Source organism: Xyrauchen texanus, chromosome 45 (genome assembly GCF_025860055.1).
Source record: "Xyrauchen texanus isolate HMW12.3.18 chromosome 45, RBS_HiC_50CHRs, whole genome shotgun sequence".
NCBI lineage: Eukaryota > Metazoa > Chordata > Actinopteri > Cypriniformes > Catostomidae > Xyrauchen > Xyrauchen texanus.
Window position 1 is genome coordinate 2,429,508 of NC_068320.1, and position 19,783 is coordinate 2,449,290.

Consider the following 19,783-nt stretch of genomic DNA (forward strand, 5'->3'; position numbering starts at 1 on the left):
TTGATAGCTTTGCAATGATCCTGAGAGACTGATTGGTCGTCTTAGTAAAATGAGGCAGGCCCCTTGTCTCTATGACACTGTGATCCAGAGCTATGTTTAATTAAAAATCCCTATTTCATGGGCCGTCCTACACCATTGTAAGTCAATGGGGGCAACTTTGGGCAGCTCCTGCCCCCCAGGGGTGCAACTTTTACCCCATATTGAGGTATGCTCTTACAGAGCCTGCCAGCCTCTTCAAATGTGGCAAATCACACGTTTCTGTGAAATCCTCGCTCGGAGCTGTGACGCCTCAAAGTTTGTCACAATGTTAAGTGTATGGGATTTTTCGGCCGCTTTTTTGCCCCTGGGGCAAATACCGCACTCCGATCGCTTATAAAAGTCATAGCACACGTGTCCTCAATAGGCCGTTCGATTTGACACCTCATTTGTGGGTCTACGCCAAACGGTGCGGGACGAGTTAGGTGCCGAAGTTTTGTACGGAGATAGAATAATAATAAAAAGAAGAAAAATAAAAATAAGTATGTGAGATTACAATAGTGATGCTTTGCAAGCACCACTAATAATAAGTATGTGAGATTACAATAGTGATGCTTTGCAAGCACCACTAAAAATAAAAAGTATAATAATAAGTATGTGAGATTACAATAGTGATGCTTTGCAAGCACCACTAATAATAAGTATGTGAGATTACAATAGTGATGCTTTGCAAGCACCACTAATAATAAGTATTTGAGATTACAATAGTGATGCTTTGCAAGCACCACTAATAAGTATGTGAGATTACAATAGTGATGCTTTGCAAGCACCACTAAAAATAATAATAAGAAAAAGAAAAATAAGTATGTGAGATTACAATAGTGATGCTTTGCAAGCACCACTAATAATAAGTTTAAATAGGATTTCAGTAAGTTGGCTCTTACAAGCCAACTTAATTAACTGTCTATTCTAGAGTGATGTCACAGAAGTGTACCGTAATTTCCGGACTATAAGCTGCAACTTTTTCCCACGCTTTGAACCTCGCGGCTTATACAATGACGCGGCTAATATATGGATTTTTCCCGCTTTCAAATTGTATAAAAAAAATGTTAAAAAAACATTCTGTGACGTGCTCAGTTTTTTGGCGGCGTGAAGCTTTCATTAGACCAATGAAATTGCCGAACGGGTTAAGGTCAAAACAACTTTTTTTGTTTACTGTTTAGATTAAATCGAGCGCGCTCAAACTTCCCATCATTCTGATTACGGTAGTAATTTTGTCACCCTCACCATGGCAAAGACATGGAGAAACGCATATGATGCTGCTTTCAAGTTGAAGGAAAAGGAAATAGAGCTGCTGCACGGGAGCTTGGTCTTAATGAGTCGATGATAAGACGTTGGAAACAGCAGCGTGAGGAATTGACTCAGTGCAAAAAGACAACTAAATCTGAGGCTATTCAACTCCGACACCGAAGGGATGACTTCAGTGGTTTCAGTGCACAGGACGAGGAAGATAGTGACCAATGACTTTCTTGGTAGGCTACTGTTTACTGCAAATGTTTTATTACAAGCCGTGTGTGGCAGCGGGGGCGTGGTCAAGCACCCGTCCGGGAGAGAAAAGCTGTAAGGGCGCTTACACCTTCGCTAAATTATGTCTAACACCGGTGTCTAATTTCAAGTGCCCTGCTTCACGTGTCCTTCTTGGGAAAACTGTCACGCGGGCACCAGTGTGACAGTTTTCAGCAGGGCACTTGACGTTCCAGGTAAGGCTTTTAATGGCCACAGCAATGTTTACAATCAATTTTATAAAGTTTCTCAATTCTTCTATGCGCCAACACTAGACTGACGTGTGTCACTCTCTCAGCTCTGTGGCTGCTGCCTTTTTATGCCGCTCTCCCCATGCTTACTGAAATTAGACACCGGTGTTAGACATAATTTAGCTCAGGTGTAAGCGCCCTTACCGCTTTTCTCTCCCGGACGGGCGCTTCAATGTACCGGTAGGCACCGGCTTATAGACAGGTGCAGCTTATTTATGTTCAAAATAATATTTTATTTAAAAATCAGCGGGTGCGGCTTATATTCAGGTGCGCTTAATAGTCCGGAAATTACGGTAGTTGGAATATTTTAGAAATACACAATCTCTATGATTAATGTACTTTTAGAATGGTATGACAACCCACAGATGAATATGAATATTAACAATTAAGTATAACTTTTTTCAACCAATGATAAATAAAATGCCTCTCAATATAGTTTTAACACTTTTTTAAATGCACCATCAAATCTATTTACATGTATATGAACTGCCCTTTACAGAAAATTGATAACAATAAATCGAACGCTTCTTAGGAAAATGCAGTTATAAATGAACATATAAACACATTAACTGACGTGGGCCCACACACACACGCTCACCCCTCATTGCCAATAGTATCCAGCTGCAGACCCGCAGCACCACCAGTTTCAGAACCCCAGCGCCAGAACCTGAAGTGAGGGGCGGAGCTTACGTTCTAAACCGAGTAGCGCCGCCTAACGTTTTGGAGCGTAGTTTGCTTTTATTACAAACGAAACATCATACTTTATACGTATGTTATAATGATACATTAAGGTACCGTACAATAAGCATTTTAAAACATTGATCTTGTGTAATATAATTGTATATAGTTATCCGTTTCATTGTATTATGAGCGTTACTTCCTGATCATGATGGTGAAAAATAATGCTTGAAACTTATGGGCATTTTATATAAAATATGCTTTATTTCACAAGAACATGTGCAGCATGCATTTTTCTTTATGTAAAATAAAACATGTCAAAAAACTAAAAATTCAGCATCATTTTAAAATAAACAATAAAAATATATACAACAAATGACCAATTCACCCCTAGGCCCATTTTATCATGACAATCCTGTATAAATTAAACTTCAAATGTATCAAATGAGGAATTCACTCTCAGGCCCATTTTGTCCTTACATTCTTGCAAAAATAACTCCATGTCATCCCTGAACACAAAATGAAATAGAAAGGGCTCTTTGGTAGCTTCTGACTGTTCCAGGAGATTGTTGCGGGCCTTTTCCTTGTCGTCTTCATTCATTCGAATGAAAAGAGGCTCTTCCACTGGACCCCTGAGCAGATGGCTGTTGGAATGGAGCCATTTCACAGCTTCTTTCACGTGCCGGATTATTGGGAGCTCCTTCATTACAGAATATTAAAGGAAAATGTGACTTTATAAATGTGACATATAAATGTATTATATGTTAAGAGATTATATATACATATATATATATATATATATATATATATATATATATATATATATATATATACACACCTCACTGCTGCTAAGCGTAGCTTGTTCTTCACATGGAAGGGACTCTTGTAGGGTTTCTGCACTGGAATATATATATCTTGGTTAATTTAAAATTGATCAGAAGAGGGTGCAAAAGTAACGGTGGGCTGGAGTAAATGTCCAGTATCTACCTTGCAGAGAAAACCCCAAAGTTCTCCAGAAGAATAAGAGCCCACAATCTCTGTATGTTTGGAAAGTCGCACTGGAAGACAAAAATAGAGAAATCTTGATATTTCAACTGCTACAACATCATGAAGGTCAATTACTTGAACTGGTAATTACTTACAGATGTAAAATCAAAGGGTGCTCCCAAGACAAGATGTAGAGCATACTGGAAAACAGCAAAAATTAAGGAACATTATCTCTGTAAACGTCAAATTAAAAAAATCCTTCCTTGTTCCATATTTAACAACTTTAAAAAATTAAAATAAAAACACCACCACACCAATCATTGGTTTAATTATATCAAAACAATGTCTCAACATCAACATGAAGACTTCACAGTCTTCACAGCCACCAATCTGTTGGGGGATATCAAAGCATGAGTTTATTAAGGGTTTGACACTTCTGCAGTCCCAACTTTAGCAGACTTCTTTATCACCGCAAGGACCATTTACAACACGCAAAAATGTATCGAACCATCCGTAGAATTTTTTTTTTAATACAATAAAGTATGACAACAATGAGACAAGCATGGCGGAGAGCATGGTGAGTTGTGTAACGTTGTCTAACGTTTTTGACATCATGTGGTGAAAAATTATTGCATATATTAAGTTCAGCGTTTATCTGCTAAATATTTAATTTGTGCATAACTTTATCATCTTCAAGCTTCAATAAGATGATAAAGTTATGCACAAATTAAATATTTAGCAGATAAACGCTGAACTTAATATATGCAATAATTTTTCACCACATGATGTCAAAAACGTTAGACAACGTTACACAACTCACCATGCTCTCCGCCATGCTTGTCTCGTCAATAACTCCGCCCCTCACTTCAGGTTCTGGCGCTGGGGTTTTGAAACTGGTGGTGCTGCGGGTCTGCAGCCATTGTTGCCAACTTAGCGACTTTGTCGCTATTTTTAGCGACTTTTCAGACCCCTTTAGCGACATTTTTTCAAAAAAAGCGACTAGCGACAAATCTAGCGACTTTTTGGACAAACCTTAGCAACTTTCCAAATTCCAAATATCGCCAGTACTGCAAGCGTGAGGTCTTACTTCCCCGCTGCGTCTGCTCTGTTCAGTGAGCGGCTGAGAGGAGCAGCACATTCCGTTGACTGCACGCCAGCGGACATAGACATGAATGAGCTGCGCATGTGCACGCTGTGTTAGCAGGAACCAATCAGTGATCACATATCAGCTGCCTTCTCCTTTGTTTTAATTCAAAACATTTAATTTGACCGTTTTTCGGCTATATACTTATATAAAAACAGTATGAGCATGGTTTAGGGGAGATAACCGTTATTATAAACTGAAGTAGGCTACAGTACCGACAAATTAGGCAGAATGCAAATACGACGCGATGACGTCATTAATATGCTAATGACGCATGACGTCATCTGGCGACATTTAGCTACTTTTCGAGCAGGCTTTAGCTACTTTCCATTGAAAATAGTTGGCAAAACTGTCTGCAGCTGGATATATCTCCTCGTTGCAGGCCTGTATCGTTGCTCGCGTGCGTTGTGGCCACAAAATAAAGAGATAATTGGCCGCTTCACTCCGAAGAGCCAAATAAACATGAAATGGGATACCTTCAATCCGTAGTAATGCGTCCTCCCGTGTTAGGAAACTCTAATCACTCAGTTCGTCCCTGATATGCGCGTCCTGGACTCTTTACGATCCCTCGTTGCCAGGGGAACCCTGAACCCCTCGGCGATTTAGGGCGCTACCTGGATGTGCAGTGAAGTCGTGCAGCTCCTCCTTATCACCGTAATTCACGTTGATAAAGTCAGCTTTATTATTTAGATGCTCAGTCACTATTGCGTTTGTAGTTAACACTAACTCGTCTGGAACTCACACAAGTGTATACAAACTAAAAGATAGCTCAGCTTTCTGCTTACAGCCAGCGAACCCTTGCTAAAACAAAATCTCTGCTGAATAAACTGTTTAAAGACTTTTCTTTAATCAGAAATAAAATCAACCAACCGTGGTCGGATTAATCACTATTCTGTCACACATTCAGCACGGCGCGTTTCGACACACACCTTCATCCATCCATCCTCTCTCCTTTCTCCTCTCTTTTTTTCCCTTTCCAACTTCCAAGACCCAATCATACATACATTACATAGGTATCAGGCGGGCTTAGCAAATGATGCTCCAATGAATAAAGGACAAACCCTAACTGTTTGTAAAACCCACGTTTTGCACATGTAGGCTACATTACAACCAAACTGTACCACAGAACGATGCTCTTAAAGGCGCAGATCCCATTTACACATCGTAAAGAAATATAAACGTAGTACCCAAGAAACATTATTAGAAAAGGTCTTAAATACTACAGCTTAACTTTTAGGGGAAAATCACCAGGGTTACATAACCTATCACCAAGTGATACATCAACCTGTGAAAAAATAGTGTTTCCCATCTCTGATATTTCAACCGTCCGGATTTGTGATTTTAACACGCATGTAAAGTAGTGTATTATTCAAATCTATATAATCTTCACCATTCCCCGCTATGAAAAACTCAAATGGTGCGCTGTCCGATATTGCAGATAGAGGAGGGATTTCAATGTGTTTTTTTCAATAGCCGTCTGAGTCATCGGTACTGTAAACAGATCCAGTTCATATTTAATAGGCTACACTCTTCGGACATGGTGTGTAGCAGTGCCATGGTTTATAGTTTTAACAGATCTCTTAGCTGATCCAGATTTACACACATTACCATACAAATTGTCATAGACGAACGGTTCATTTTCTTTGTTGACATCTACAGGTCTCGTTTTAATACTTCTGTGATGTAGCCTATCCTTGAATAATGTCTTGTAAAACACTGATGTAGCGTTTAGAATTTACAGCTCTTAAATACCGCCACATCCATCCTTTTAACGTTCTATTAAAGCGTTCAATAACGCTTGCCTTCAATTCACCCCCCGTGCTGAAATGGTAAATGTTGTGTTTTTTAGTTAGTTGTTGGAAATGCTTGTTAAAAATTCCTTTTCCTTGTCAGTCTGAATTTTCTGAGGAACTCTACCCTCTTGTAGTTTTGAATTAAATGCATTGGCCACCGCCATTCCAGTCTTGTTGTTTGTTCTTTATACAACGTAGTCCATGCATATTTGCTAAACACGTCTATACATGTAAGCAGAAATGTAGTATTGTAATTTTCCATAGAATATATTGACATATCTACAGGTCCATTTGAAACTGTGTATCAATACCATAAACAATGACCCTATTCCTTTTAAAATGATGGCGTAGTGGTCTGTGGAGCTTATACGCATCTTGACTGTCTAGCCAGTTTGAACCTTCTTTATCACTTAGCAAATCACCACTTTCCTCTAATACACCACGTTTTAATCTACTCACACCCCCTAAAGAGCCGGGGGTTTGATGGTGTGTAGTACACCTTATGCAATTGCTTGGTCATGTTATCAGATCAGACACCACCTAAATAATGAAACAGTGATTCTATAAAAGCATCCTTTTATTTTAAATCAGGGGTAATCACACAGCACAATGCATGCTTAAATAGTTAAAATAGAAACACCAACATCAACCAATGTCAAGATATTGTAGGAAATTAACACATGTATCAGCATTTTTGTCAATCAGGCAATTAACCAGAGTATCAACATTTTCAAAGACATGCCTATCACTCTGATCGTTTCTTGACAATAACATCACACACATGTCCGTTACATATGTACATAAGCATATTATATCGGCTATTTCACAGATATTATCGCATTCAAACAATGAATTTAGAATGGTTTTAAGCAACACACAGGGCGAATCATTCTGGCAGGCATAGAGTTGTATCATTTCAGTCCAGTTGTTTGATAGACCTCCGACTATGTCCATGTGTTTTTTTAGACAAATCAGCCATTTGTTAATATAGGGTTCATTTACAATCTTGTTTTGTCCAGAACACTTGTCATTAATGATCTTATACAGCATATTGGTTATTTCACATTGAAGTCGATGTCTCAGAATAAATGTAATCAGGCCAGTAGCTCAGCAGCATTTACCCATTGTTAGCGTCAAAATAAGGATCCAGCCAAACAGCCTTTCCACACGTCCACAGCATCATAGACAGCCTGTTCACAGCTATCATTCACCAGTTTCTCACGGATTTCACGCAGACTCTGTAGAATGTGCGGCTCCTCTCTTAGTTCACACAACACCTTCGACAACTCCATGGATTCTCTGAGGATGCGGTGTCAACCCAAATGGTTTTAAAGCCTGGCCGATGACTTGATTTAACACAGGTTTAAACAGTTTACTGGAAATTTCTTCAAAATGTGTGTAAAAGAAATACTTGTCAGGATCAAACAAACACGTGTGCTGGATCTGACTGGGGTGATCCACTTCACAACCGTAGCACAACTCTTCTAACTTTATGTTGAGGAGATAATCCAGAATGACCACAATGACTGCTTTTATGAAATTGAACCCCTTCACACCAATAATGCCATCCATGTCGTCATCTCCCTTAAGAGTCGCTGCATCCGGAAGTGGGCATCCTGATCCTTGGGATGAAATGAACGTCAGATTGCTGTAGCCAAGCTCCATGCAAAACTTGTCGAGCCAATGGCCGATGTCAGAAGTCCCTACAGGGGGGGGTCACCCCTTGCTTGAAGTAGCCGTGTCATCGGGCGTTGCGACGGGCCCAGGAAGGTCTGTAGTAAAGTCTTGAGACATGTTGGTTTGAATGTTGGTTTGAAATGCGGTCGGACACCACCAGCTTTTTAAGGTCTATAGAAGGTGGGCAGTGTTACACGGTCACTCCTATGAACTCTCCCACACGTTTCGGGTTCAAACAGCCTGACCTTAATTATATTGTATCGGTCATATGCATCACTCCATTTAAACAGTTTGTCTATCTTTGAAAAAACAAAAACTTAATGTGGAAACATTCATTGTGCTCTGTCTCTGGGGAAGGACACACTCTGTCACTGAGACCCAGTTTGTCCTCGCTGGTAAGTATGTAGACATGGTCATCCACCCTCTTGATAGTGTGGTTACCAAACACACGGTCTCTTGGAAATGATGATGTTGAAGCAAACTCCTCTGCAACGAATAATGGGGCATCTCCAGAATCATTCAGGTCCCTCCAAACACGATTGTAAAATACATCCCAGTCCTTTTCTGTGAAATACAAACAACGGTCTTCATCCATTGCATCACCCCTGTTGAATAACTTAACAGAACGAGATGTTCTGTCAAAGTCGTACACACACAACTGTGCGTTGTCTAGATGAAAGTCGTAGAGAGCTGACACTTTGAGGGAAGGTTGTCCCCCAGAGTACTACAGTATATCAAAGTATCTTCTCGATTTGCCTCAAGGTGGCGCTATAGTGATCATGTTTACGTTTTGGCCCATAACTCCTAAATTGTTTGTCTCAAGTGGATTTCTTGGCTCAAGTCGAACAAAACGTATATCTCATATTTCATTTCCGTCATGAAAATGTTCGTGCTGATTTGCATAATTCGAAAAACCTACTTTTTCAAACTCCTCCTACGGCGTATGTCCAATTCACACTAAAATTGCCGTGTGTCTACTATGAAACCTCTTGACAATAATCTATCAAAGGAATTTTGATTTGTCAAAGCATTACGAAGATATAAGCCAACAAATTGTCAGGCGTCGTCCATGTTGTACGTATTGACCAATATCTACCAAACGAAAAGGTCAAATGTTACAAAACTTGAAAAACATAGACAACAGGACATTTTGAGTCTGCATACAAAATTATGAAAAATATTTGCCTATAGGGGATGCTATAACTAAAAAAACTCTTAAATCTGCAACTGTATTATCAATTAAGTTGAAAATGTGTATGCTTTTTGAAGGAGGCAAATTCAGTCACAATACAGGAACAAAGCACACATCAATGAAGGGGTTAAACTCAAAAACATTAGGAGTGTACACCCACACACACTTATACACACACATACTGTATACAAACAGTGAAATCATAGGCTGAGTCTGAGACTGTTTACCAGTTAGTTGAGTCTGAAGACGCAACTAAGAGTTTGAGATCAGGCAGTTTTACCTCTGATTAAGCATTCCTTTTCTTTTTTTTTAATTTAATTTTTATTGAAAATGAATGTTTGAGTTATATTGTGTGATTATTATGTTATTATGTCTTTCTCTGTGTTCATGCTGTGTTGACTGTAATAATAATCCAAAAATGGATGCTTAAAAACAATAATTTAACATACATAGAAAAATAAACTTAAAAAGTAGTTTGATAATGCCCAAATATACATCCAACCTAATAAAAGAAAAATGACTCTGCCTGAAAACACTTTAATCAGCAAGGTTTGCACAAATCTGTTTATATTTATATTAAGTTTTACTGGCGTCTAGTGGCCATACATATGTTTTTATTTCCACCAGATGGCACTAATCTGCCTCCATTCATTGGATTTTTTTTTTTTTTTTACTGAAATACAGCATTAATTGAAAAATAATATCAAATGTGTTTTTCTAATATTTTTTAAATAAACATTATTGAAAACAAATATAGTATATTCATTTAATTAAAAAATACACTTATGGCATTCAGTCTGTTTTGAATGGCTAACAGTATGTAGATGTGGCCCAAACCCACTCATGCTTACACACACATACTGTACACAGACAATTGAATCGTAGGCTGAGTTTGAGATTGAAAGACTGGATTGTCCGCGCAATTTTTTTCTGACTTTATATTGTTTCAGGATCATTGATCACAAGACATCAGAATCATATTTAACACCAGTTAGCAAATTCAGCAAAATACAAAGTACGATTATTTCAGAGCACTCGTTAATCTACATGCATTTTTAAGTACCACTTAAGTTACGATGCTTTTGGGAAATGGGCTGCAAATCTAAGATAAATCATAAGATGGATTCTACAATCTAATTAGGCTTATGATGCGGGAAGCGAGGCCCAGAACAACATTTAAGATAATTTGTGATGATATTGATGGTATTATGTATTTACGTGGCTTGTTGAAAGTCTCATGACTTTTTATGTTTTTTATTTATTTGTATATTCCTATTAGTGATGGGTCGTTCACGAATGATTCTGCTCTAAGAGCCAGCTCTTGTAGGTGAACGTTGGGAGATTGAAAGACTGGATTGTCCGCACAATTTTTTTCTGACTTTATATTGTTTCAGGATCATTGATCACAAGACACCAGAATCATATTTAACACCAGTTAGCAAATTCAGCAAAATACAAAGTACAAATACATACATTTTTTGCATAGGGCCTACTTTGAAAGATCTTAAAAGGCTTGAACCCCAACAATTGCTGCTTGCAGTTGTATTTATCGTTATTGTTGTTATTAGCCTTATCAGTTAAAAAAAAATTATGTGTAGGGCCTACTGATATTAAATGAGCATAAAGCGTAGTTATAGGTATTTAAATTGTATTTGGTGTAATTTTGCGATTGTCCCGCAAGTGTCTGCATAAGTCTTTCCTTACGATGCTCTAAGCACTGTACGATTATTTCAGAGCACTCGTTAATCTACATGCATTTTTAAGTACCACTTAAGTTATGATGCTTTTGGGAAATGGGCTGCAAATCTAAGATAAATCATAAGATGGATTCTACAATCTAATTAGGCTTATGATGCGGGAAGCGAGGCCCAGAACAACATTTAAGATAATTTGTCATGATATTGATGGTATTATGTATTTACGTGGCTTGTTGAAAGTCTAAAGCTAAATGCTAAAGCGCACACATTCGTTCTGACTGTCTGCTCAGACTACAATCAGACACGCAGTGTCAACCAATGAACCAAAGATGCGTGAGGGAGGGAGGAGCCAACGTATTATGATTGTATTCGTTTTGAATTGTTACATTTATATATACTTTGTTTATATACATTAAAAGGTTATACTTTAAATGCACATGTGAAATAGCACCCTTCTTTTATATTTATTTAAATTTGTGGGATGCTGCAGTTTTGCAAATTTACATTTGTTTTTCTTTGATATGGTGCAATATTCTATTATGCTGTTCAGATTGTATTCGTTTGGAATGGTTAGATTTATATGCACTTTGTTTATATACAATAAAAAGTTATACTTTAAATGCCAATTATTAATAGCATTCTTTTTCATAACAAACCAATGCATTTTTAAAAACATTGTGGTTAAAGTAGAGTATGATTTCATACAATTTTTTAATTAGAATTGTTGTAACACCAATTATAGTCAAACTATTGTAAACTGTTTGATTTGAAAAAATACAAAATGTCTCGGTTACTGATGTAACCTCCGTTCCCTGATGGAGGGAACGAGACGTTGTGTCGCTGAGTTGACACTAGGGGTCGCTCCTGCGGAGCAAGGCCATCTCTGATTTTGAGAAAAGGCCAATGAGAATTGGCGTGTGGAATTTGCATGCCACTCCCCCGGACATACGGGTATAAAAGGAGTGACGCTGCAAATACACATCAGGTATCGCACTGAGGAGCCGAGCCAAAGACCCGGCGCTTTCAGCGGATGGTTCAGTATTGTGGCTAGGGGGAACACAACGCCTTGTTCCCTCCATCAGATGCGAAGAGCACGCACCGGACACAGCAACGTAAAGGTTGGGTCTGCCTCCTCCAGGGGGCAGCGCTTGCAGGTTCACCACTTGATCCCTAAAGGGGGTCGTGGTAACCTTGGGCACATAGCCCGGTCGTGGTCTCAGGATGACGTGAGAGTAAGCCGGACCGAACTCAGCACAGTTCGCTAACAGAGAACGCCTGCAGGTCCCCTACCCTCTTGATGGAGGTGAGCGCCGTCAGGAGGGCGGTCTTCAGAGAGAGCGCCTTTAGCTCAGCTGACTCAAGGGGCTCGAAGGGAGCTCCCCGAAGGCCCCGAAGGACCACGGAGAGGTCCCACGAGGGAACGAGGCGTGGCCTGGGGGGGTTTAACCTCCTCGCGCCCCTCAGGAACCTGATGATCAAATTGTGCTTCCCTAAATACTTACCTTCCACTGCATCGTGATGTGCCGATATAGCGGCTACATACACCTTCAAGGTGGAGGGGGACAGCCGTCCCTCCAACCTTTCCTGCAGAAAGGAAAGCACTGATCCAACTGTGCATCTCTGGGGGTCTTCACCACGGGAAGAGCAAACAGATGCCACTTCAGGCCGTAAAGACGCCTAAAGAGTGATCGTGTCTACCACCGCGGGTGGTAGGCCACCTAAGTCTACCGCGTCCCGTCCAAGGGCCAGACATGGAGATCCCAGAGGTCTGGTCGCAGGTGCCAGATGGTGCCCTGACCCTGAGAAAGAAGGTCCTTCCTCAGGGGAATTCGCCAGGGGGGGGGCTGTCGCGAGGAGCGTGAGGTCCGAGAACCAAATCCGGGAGGGCCAATAAGGGGCCACTAAGAGGACCTGCTCCCTGTCCTCCCTGACTTTGCACAACGTCTGTGCAAGTAGGCTCACTGGGGGAAATGCATACTTGCGAAGCCCCGGGGGCCAGCTGTGTGCCAGGGCATCTGTGCCGAGGGGGGCCTCGGCCAGAGAGTACCAGAGTGGGCAATGGGAGGATTCCGGGGAAGCGAACAGGTTTACCTGCGCTTGGCCGAATCGAATCCAGATCAGCTGAACCACCTGGGGGTGGAGCCTCCACTCTCCCCTGGATGTAACCTGCCGCGACAGCGCGTCCACTGTGCTGGGATGTGAGTGGCCCGCAGCGACTTGAGTCGGTGCTGACTCCAAAGGAGGAGACGGCAGGCAAGTTGTGACAAGCGGCGAGAGCGTAGACCGCCTTGGCGGTATATATACGCCGCCGCGGCTGTGTTGTCCGTCCGGAGCAACACGTGCTTGCCCCGGATCAATGGCAAAAGCCTCCTCAGGGCAAGTAGTACTGCCAGCAACTCGAGGCAGTTGATGTGCCAATGCAGTCGCGGGCCCGTCCCGGGGGCTGAGGAAACTGCTCTTTTTTTCCGAAAATGTGGGTACCGCAGCCCGTTGGGCGTGCGGCGAATAAATTTCAATAGGAAATAAGGATTCTCCACCCGCCCCTCCGGCGGAGGAGGGAGTGGTCTGCTCACCAGCTCCCGAAGTGCAGTTTCACCTGCCCGAGAGCCTTCGTTGCCCGGAGGGCGAAGTCGGTCGCCGAACGCAGCTCCTGCATTAGACCTGGGTCAGGACTACCCTTGTGTAGTTCTCTAAGTGCCTTGGATTGGTGCACCTGCAGAAGTGCCATGGCATGTAAGGCGGAGGCATAAGTGCACCGCGACCGCTTGGTCCACCTGGGGAATCGCCGTGTAGCCCCTTGCCACCCCGCCGTCGAGGGTAGTGAGAGCGGAGGAGCTTACCGCTCGTGTGCGGACAGTGAAATGCGCGCGCCACAAGCGCGTAAGCTCCTCATGCACCTCCGGGAAGAAAGGAACGGGGGCGGAGCGTGGCCGTAAGCGGAGCTCCGGCCCCAGGAACCAATCGTCGACCTGCGAGGGTTCGGGGGGGGCGGAGGGTTCCACTCCAGCCCGACACTCGTGGCTGCCCGGGCAAGCATGGCTGTCACCCGAGGGTGGGAGCTCAGCCGAGTCTTCAGCGTCAGACATGACAAACCCGCTCTCCGATGCCGCGATCGAAATCTCATCGTCGTCAGGCGTTCCGAACGTGATCAGCGCTCGGTTGGAGCATACGAGCGTGGCGGGGAGTGGGAGGTCCGTGGGGTTGTACCCGGCGGAGAGGCTCCCACTGAGGTCCCCATATCGCCCCAGCGCTAGCCGACACCGCCTCATACCCGTAGGTAGAAGGACCGAGTCGGGGAGCAGCTGGGGTGCCCCACGCTCTTACGAGTGCGAGGCGCGACCGCAGCGTAGCCATGGGCATGCTCTCGCAGTGAGAGCATGAACCATCCACGAATGCTGACTCTGCGTGGGTAGCACCCAGGCACAAGAGGCAGCGATCGTGGCCATCAGACGGGGAGAGAGAACGACCGCAACCAGGAAACACACAAACGGAAAGACATCTTGAAAAAGACCCTTCACCGTTTGTGCCACTCTTTTAATGGTTTTTATTTTTAATTTTTATATATATATATATATATATATATATATATATATATATATATATATGTATACGAGTATAAATGTATATATAAACGAAGTTATTCACTCCGTAACTCTTTTATCAGCTGCTGAAGCGCCCAGGGGTGTATGCTCAGCACAACGTAGTATGCGAGGGGGAGGACCGCTGGAAAGCGCCGTAAAGCCAACAGCTTGCAGAGATGACTGGAACAGCAGAGGAATTCAGCTCTATGACTGCTCTCTCGGCTCCGAAGAAGATATCTGATGTGTATTTGCAGCGTCACTCCTTTTATACCCGTATGTCCGGGGGAGTGGCATGCAAATTCCACACGCCAATTCTCATTGGCCTTTTCTCAAAATCAGAGATGGCCGTGCTCTGCAGGAGCGACCCCTAGTGTCAACTCAGCGACACAACGTCGACTGAGTGACAGACGGGGAACATATATTTTTTTAAAGAGCCATTGGTAAGTTGAGCCGAACGAGCCAGCTCACTGAAAAGACCCGGAATGCCTGTCACTAATTCCTATATACATTTTATAGGAATACATTTGGTACAGTAAATGTGTTTCCATTGTAGTTTATGCACGTCTTCTTATCAAATAAAAATGTCTAGGTTACGTATGTAACCTCCGTTCCCTGATGACGCGACACTAGGGGTTTCTCTTGAGCGCCGACTATACCTCTGATCTATGAAAAAAGGCCAATGAGAAGTTGGCAGACAGTATTTGCATACCCCGCCCCCGGACATACGGATATAAAAGCGGAGTTCATTCAGGATTTTTCTGAGGAGCCGGAAATAGTCCGGCCACTACAGTGGCTCGGCTCAGCGACGTGGCTGGGAGGACACAACGTCTCGTTCCCTCCATCAGGGAACGGAGGTTACATACGTAACCTAGACGTTCCCCGTCTGTCACTCACTTCGACGTTGTGTCGAAGAAGCGACACTATGGGTCCAATTTAAATCACGCCATGCGCTAAGCCGTGTACTGCTGACACAGGAGCAGCGGGCAGGTGCTTTAAGTGCAAAGGCGACCAGCTGTGTCAGACTGCACGTACCATTCCCCAATGCCCCATAAAAGTCGTAGGACTTCTGGTTACCCTAAAGAGGGGAACAAGGCGACGCTTGCCAACCTGGGAACGGGCCGAGCCTAGCCAGGCCTCTTTTCTCTCTATGTTTCTCCAGTACAGGGTAGATTTGAGTACCCACAGTGGATTGGGTCGGCGAATTCCTCCGCTGAATTGCGGACCCACAGGGCTAGGGAGGAGTCATCCAGGGATCCAAATGAAAAAAAAATTGTCACTATCGCAAGGTTTTGTGAATGAATGTGAGGAGTCTTAATGATCAAAATCAAGTTTTAAGTTAAAAGAAGTAATCTGACAACATTTTCTTTACATAAAGACTTCACTTAATTTTAGACCTACACTACCGTTTAAAAGAAGTCTTTGCTCACCAAGACTGCATTTATTTGATCCAATATACAGTAAAAACAGTAATATTGTAAACAGTTTTCTATCTGAATATCATGTAAAATGCAATTTGTGATCAAAGCTGAATTTTCAGCATCATTACTGCAGTCTTCAGTGTCATGTGATCCTTTAGATATCATTATAAAATGCTGATTTTCTAATATGGGCATATTTAAAGTGCATTTTACTCATTTAACCTGAACACATATTTGCAAACACAAGCTTTGGTGATGATAATGAGGCAGCATAAACAGTAGTTAAAATATAATCTAAACTTTCAGATTATTTTCATATCATATTACATATCATATTTGTATCATACATCATACAATTGAAATGCCTGCTAAACTAAAACTTGCCTATTAGGACATATTTCAGATTTCAGTATTCTGAATCCTAGCTGGCAAGTCTGGAAACAGGCCCACTAGTAGAATATGTACATGTTTATATAAAATAGCATGTCAACTAATGAAAACTAAATGACTTACTTTTCCGAAATTGTATTCTCGTCTACAAACGTTCATCGGAGTCCCACTCTTCTTCTGAGGAAAATTTTAACTCTTCGTCACTATCCAGTAGTTTTCTCACTTGTGTATTGTGCTGTCTTTCAAATGTGCAGTAAAGTGAATTAACTTGTTTTTACGGCACAGTCGGGGGTGTTTAACATTTGCATTGATCGCCTCAGCATATCACCGTATGAATAGCGCGCTCTGCTGGTGGGTGTGATCACATTAGAAATAATTAGCTGAGCCAGGAGGAACTGTACATTGCTTTGTTTCATACAGATTACATTGCAGGAGAATATTTGTTTTAAATTTGAATTGTTTTATTTAAAATGAGACATTTTAAGCTTTCTTTAGACATATGTTTCATGTTTGTGTGATAAGTATTCACAGAGTTTCAGTTTATTTTTGTGACGTGTTTCAGATGTATGCTTGCAAACCTAGAGACTGCTGACAGCTCACCCTTTTTATTTTCTTTATTTTACAAATGCACAAGGTTTTGTTGTTAATGTGAGTGTACACATATAAAAGTAGACCCTTTATAGTCTCTAATGATGTCTTACACTTATCTGTATGCCCCAAAATGACGAAGAATTTTATGTTGTTTCCGCTGTAATGACGAAATCCAGCAGGACGCGCCGGTGCATCCGTCGACCCCAGAGGGTTAAGATAGTTGGACTCAGATAGTAGTATCAGACTGTACAATATGAACACCAGTCTATATCGCCATGGCACACTGTGTGAAATTTTCCCACCATGAAGGAGCATTTTTTTTTCTCTCTCTGAAAGTCAGGACATCAGCATTTACATTGCTCTAATACCACTCCATCATGAGCATTTGCTAATATTTACAAGAAAGATGTTTTTTGTCAAATAGGCCTATAATAAGACTGATAATGTCACTGATCTACCGGACACTCCCAGCACTAATACTCTACAATCCCTCTCCCCTGAGTACTGATCATCTGCACCCGTCCCTCGTAACTGCATCAATCAGCTCCGCAACATAAAAGCCCACTCCTCCTTTCACTCTTTGTCTGGTCTCGACTATGAGTACAGACTTAATTACCTGCTACCGCTGGTTACTCCCTGAAGACATTCCCTCGCTCTCTTATCCTGGTTCCTGGTCCGTTGACAATTCCCTAAGTTCTTCTCTGCCTTTGTTTAGTTTGTTTTGTTCTTAATAAACATGACCTCCGAGTTTTGCGCTACCTACAAGTCTGGGTGTTTGTAACAGATAAAGCCTGATCACAAATACAGAAAATGACAGATGTTGAGAATGAATGTGAGTGTGCGAGGTAGCCTACAGTAATAATGAGCTACCACAAGCAAATATTAATTGTGGAAATAAAAAGAGTTGTGGCCAGAAAAATTACAAACTTCTCCATTCACATTGGAGAAAACAAAAAAGTGGGTTATAGTAAGTCTTTCTCATTTTTTAGATTAGTAACCTGTAGGCCATGCAAAATTTCGAAAATTCATATAGGCTGATAATATATCATTTGCAAATTCCCTATGGATGATGCACAAACAGATTATACAGATTATAGACAGATTTCTATAATTGTATCCAACTGTATTTGATGATTTGGATGATAAATATAAAGAAAAAACATAAGAAAATGCAATCATTTATTTATTTTCATTTTGTAGCTTAAGCTCTGTATTTATTTAATTCAGAGAATAATGCTTTCATATTGCTGACGTGTTACAATTTTCTCCTAGTATTTTCTATATATATATTTAATAAAACGTTTTATATAAAAGAAAAAGAAAAAACATTGAGAGTGCTTGAGTAGTATGATAACTTGGCACAAATGTTGCTATTGTGGTGCAAACACAGAGCAGGTTTCTTTTTAAGGGAATTAGGGTGCGACAGAGGAGCACCCTCTGTCGCACCCTAGCCATTGTAATAGCAGTAACACCATACGGCTGCAAAGCTAAATTTCAGACACTGCCAAAACTTCGTCAGAGGCTGCAGATCATCACAAAGGCTATTAATCAGCCATCTGTGAACATGTCACACTCAACATTGTAAGATTGCCGACAACAGAAATCCTTTAGGATTCCCAAAATTTGTCTCAGATCGCAGAATCGAGGCCAACATTTTACAGTGTGCATCCTCAAGGATCCCTCTCATCCCAATCATGGACTGTTTACCCTCCTCCCTTCATGGAAGGAAGTATGTACTGCCACACCAGTCGGCTTTGCTGTTGCCATTCTGAACTCTGAGCTAATGCGTTAGCCTGTACCCAACACATTCTTCACACACCCTCATCCATACTTACAATGCACACACACAGTGGCCCATTCAGGCCCATTAATCTGCCTTTGCAGAGGACTATTGCTACTATTGCACCTTACAGTAGATTGCACAGCATTTTTAACAGTATTTACAAAGCTTTTGCATTGCTAACTTTTACTGTTTATAAGTACTACTGCTGTCCATAATCCAGTACTTTACTTCTACAGTTAATACTTTATTTAACTTACTTGTCATATTTATTGCTATTTTAACTTTTGGTCTGAAGCTTTTCAGTGTCTCTGTATGTATACACTGCACAATGAAAATAAAGTTGATTCTAAATCTGAATTAACCATACACCCTAACCCAAACTCCATGCCTAAACCTTACTGTCAGTAAAGTATGTAAAAATGTAATCTTAAAACCTTTTTGGATGGAATTAGTATCCCAGACATCTATAAAGAAAATATTTAATGTGGATGTCTGTAATGTTTATTGTCGATTCGCACAGGATAAGCAAGGTCTGTATGAATTGCAGAGATGGGTGTGTCTACTGCAGTTATATACTGCAGTCACATGTAACTGACCCATCAAAAAATGTATTTAGCTGTGCGTATTAATTATACAGGGAATATTAAATCTGAGCATACTGTCTCAGGAATTATTAAAATAAATTAATTGGTATATCTGGCAAAATACAACAGAATTGGTGACATTATCAAGCCTGCAATCCTATATTACACTCTTGAATAAAAATTATGAGCAATCCGCTCACATTATGTAATTTTATTTGTCCCTCTGTAAAATGTGTTGTGAAACGTATTGGGATGCAGTGTCCGGAAAAAATACAAACCTCAAAAATATTTTCCCTATTCACTCTGCCCACTCCCCATTACATGCTTGAGTCCCTTCTAAATTTCCTAAAAAAAAAATTCTGATTTAATTTTCTTTTACATGGGTAAATAAACATTTGACAGCATATGCTTGAGCATATTCTGTTCCTAAAGCAACAGCCAGCGTAATCTGTCATTGTTAAGAAAATCTTAAATTTTC

General features: G+C 41.2%; 1 long non-coding RNA gene across 1 annotated transcript; it reads right to left on the reverse strand.

The window, feature by feature from the left end:
* Positions 1 to 3,305: 3,305 nt before the first annotated feature.
* Positions 3,306 to 3,991, reverse strand: LOC127637293 (uncharacterized). Its single transcript, XR_007969705.1, has 3 exons — positions 3,611 to 3,991; positions 3,456 to 3,526; positions 3,306 to 3,367 (listed from the first exon to the last, which is right to left on the reverse strand). It is a non-coding gene; the product is annotated as an uncharacterized LOC127637293 (long non-coding RNA).
* Between the last annotated feature and the right edge of the window lie 15,792 nt (positions 3,992 to 19,783).